This window comes from Charadrius vociferus, unplaced genomic scaffold (genome assembly GCF_000708025.1).
Source record: "Charadrius vociferus isolate BGI_N301 unplaced genomic scaffold, ASM70802v2 scaffold21, whole genome shotgun sequence".
NCBI lineage: Eukaryota > Metazoa > Chordata > Aves > Charadriiformes > Charadriidae > Charadrius > Charadrius vociferus.
Genome location: NW_009646850.1, coordinates 1,430,881 through 1,434,384, shown reverse-complemented (window position 1 = coordinate 1,434,384; position 3,504 = coordinate 1,430,881).

Here is a 3,504-nt window from a genome sequence, read left to right as displayed (position 1 = left end):
TGACTTATTTTTATGCTTTGATTATTTTTCAGATTCATTCATGTTTTCCAATTTGAATACCTTCAAGAGTCCCTTCCCTCCAACTAGTGTCTCCAAGATCAGTCCAAGAAAACACTTCCTCTTACCTTGCTTCAAGATGCGATATACAAAAAGATGGACTAATGCTGGCAGCTGAGTATTCTCTTGATTGTGTGGTGATGGTTTTTTTTTCCTTGAAAACTTGAAACCAAGCAAGATGGAAAGGACTGTTCCAAACCACTGAAGAGTCCAGACAGTAAGACTGGAGACTTTAACCGGAGTAAGCTGGAGCCGTACAACCAACAGTGAACTCGGAGGCAACTGAGCAACAAATTCCAAGGTAGGCAAAAATGTCAATCTATTGTTGTACCTCTGTATATTTCCACACACTTAACCAGTGCTTGTCAAGACTTGCTTATAATGCTCCCTGTTAAGCGTGAGAAATAACCTAACCATCAGAAAGAGTTTTTGGAAGAAGTATTGTCTGTTGCTAAAGTGCTCACACAACACTTACGTAGCAAGTATTCACTCAAACATCGTTCTGGTTGCAGTTTTATGTATATTTGTGTGACTGAAAAAGGATCTTGATGTGATTACTGCAAGTCTAGTTCTGTGGAACATCTGTTTGCTGTTTTGGGCTGCAGGTCATAATTTCCATGGCAATTGGCTCTGAAATCTTAACTCCCAACACATCAGAGGGTTGCCACAGTGAACTGTCAGATTGGCTCAACCTACCTGGTTGCTATAGGTTAACATGTGCATCAGTGCTTGTGTACCCAAAATTAATTATAGTTGTGTGACTTTTAAGAAAAAATTTGATTCAGAAGGGAACGCTTGCAGGGAGTTACTTAACTTCACTACTTTAGACACAGTTTGTCAGCGTAACACTTAAACTATATACTGGGTTTTTTTCATAGAACACGTGGAGATTTTCTTTTCCAGCTTACTGAACCCTCTAAGCAACTATTTTTGCTTGCGCTTTTTTTTTTCAATGACCCGTACTTAGAACTTGAGAACCTAGCTGTGTATGTTGTGCTGAACCAAGGTTTGGACTGTCTCCTAGCTATGAATGCCGTATGCTTTTATGTGAATGTAGAGCAGAACAGGCGTTCTTGAGCCTAGTTTGGGATCAGGAGTATTAATAAAAGATACGTAGAACAGAGTGAAAAGTAGACAACTTCTGGTTTTTTAGTTAGTTATGTTACCATAACACTGGACTGACATGGTGGTAAATCAAGACCCCTAGAATCTTTCCGTGCTATCAAGCATCCATGTTTTGTTAACTGTCTGATCTCTACCATTTGTCATAACTTGCTTTAATATTTGAATACAGTGGATTTTTTTTAAAACTGAAACGTGACTATAGGAAAGACTACTCAGCTATGTTTGAGGCACAATGAAGGCACTTGAGCAAGTAAAACTTTGTTTTTGTTTAACAGTCCTTTGAACTTGATTCTAAATATCTTGTATAACTAACATTGACCCAAAGCCCATCAAAGTCAACTGGAAGATGATTGCAGGACTCAGAGCTTTGAATTGGGTCCTAAGAGCTGGAAAAACAAATACTCCATTTCTGCAAGTATATATGAAAGCATTTCCACCCATTTTAACATGTAATATGAGCACACGTGTCTACGTGCTTATAGGACTGGGCTTCAGTCACATAAGAAAGATGAAATATTTTAAAAGCCAGTGAAACAGAAAGCGTAGAAAATGATTCTTGTATTATGCTCAAAGTCAAGAATAGGTATGACCAAGGTAGTCAGAACCATTGCATGCAGTTTGGATTTAGTTTGTCCCCACTTTAATGTCAGGTTTTGAAAACTTCAAAATACAAAATCTATTTTTTTATTAATTCATCTTGCGGTGTACATTCATATTTCTCATAAATTATACGACCTAACAACAAACTGAACGTTAGAAGCAGGTTGAGCACAAATACATGGGAAAACAATTCCTCAAATTTTCATGCACAACACGCTTTTGAGATAGAAATTGGAATTGAACACATTTATCATTCCATTTATTTTAATGGGAAAATTTGTCTTACCTTTCAGGAAACTTGATAGAAACAGCATACAATCTTTGAGTTTTACACTGACCTTGTGCACTGGCACTGTTCCTTATAGAACAAATGCCTAGATTTGATTGAGGATGGAAAAAATGCAGATTTTGTGAACTTCACATGCTTGTGTATATATGTAGTTGTACGCACAGGTTTCAGTGAGTAAGCTGGGTTATTGATTATGTGGTTATACCAAAGAATAGAACTTGGCATAATGGCTTTGAATCTATCAAGAACAGAAAAGCCCTTTCTATCTGTGATTATTCAGCAAGGTCTTTGTTACTGATTAGTCCAGTTATATTTGCCAAGAAATACCGTGTTGGCTTGAGGAAAAATAAGCTGGACATACTTACGTTCCTGACAGGACGAGTCCCAGTAAAACTTTGTTAGTATCGACCACACAAGGGGCTCTCTTCACACCAGAGAACACTTCCACAGAGTACAGAATTGGTGTCTAGTGTACATGGAAACTTATGTATGAGAAAGTCCTTATGCTTAAAAAGAAAAAAAAGCCATCGATAAACTAATACCAAATGATTGTATGAACCTTGTACTAAACCAGAGAAGTGTAGTTGGTCTGCCTACGCACCTTATTTTCAAATATGTGTTGATATTGGTAAAGATACCAGAACACAAGCAAAACATTTAAGAATCAAAAGCTCAACCCTATTTTATGGTAGTTAAAAGTGGGCAAGCAATTAATCTTCAAGCACAGTGGGACACAGTAAATTGCTGATATTTTCCTGAAGAATTTGGAAAAAAACCCCAACCAACAGTAAATAAAGCTTTAAGCAACTTATCACTTTAATGAAATAGTAGGCTAAGTGACCAAAATATTAAAAAGTGCAGTAGTAATTCTAACAGAAACCTTGTTTTTTAAAGTCCAGTAGTATTTTTATGTGCTGTCCTCAGCCAAGAGCCCGAGCACCTGCAAGTGAAACTGAACAGGAATGGTCCCAAGCAAAGTGGAAACTGCCTAGGCTGCTTTCATTTTTCTAGCTGTGAGAAACTGCTTAGCAGTAAGGAAACATCCAAATGTCAGCGTGGTTTTCCTGATTTTTTTAATTTTTTTTCCCCCTTCCTCCCCTTTACTGTCTGCACATAGCATGAACTGTATGCCGCGTTTGGGGGGGTGGGGTGGGGGGAACTTCTTCTGTCTGTATGAAAAGATGAAATAGCAAAAGCTCCTTCTAGAGCATGAAGGGGTGGTCGTGTTAGCTTTGAAATTCTGCATCTGCTCCTCTCCACACTGAAATAGCTTCTCCCTTTGAGAGGAAACTTGTATTTCGGGTTTGCAGCCGGATAGTAGCTGGCGGGCGGGCACTTGCAGTAGCCCGTGGGGGCTCCTCTCCCCCGCCAGCCAGACGAGCCCCGTCCCCGCCCGGGAAGGATCGGCCGAGGCTGGCCGGCGGCCCGCCGGC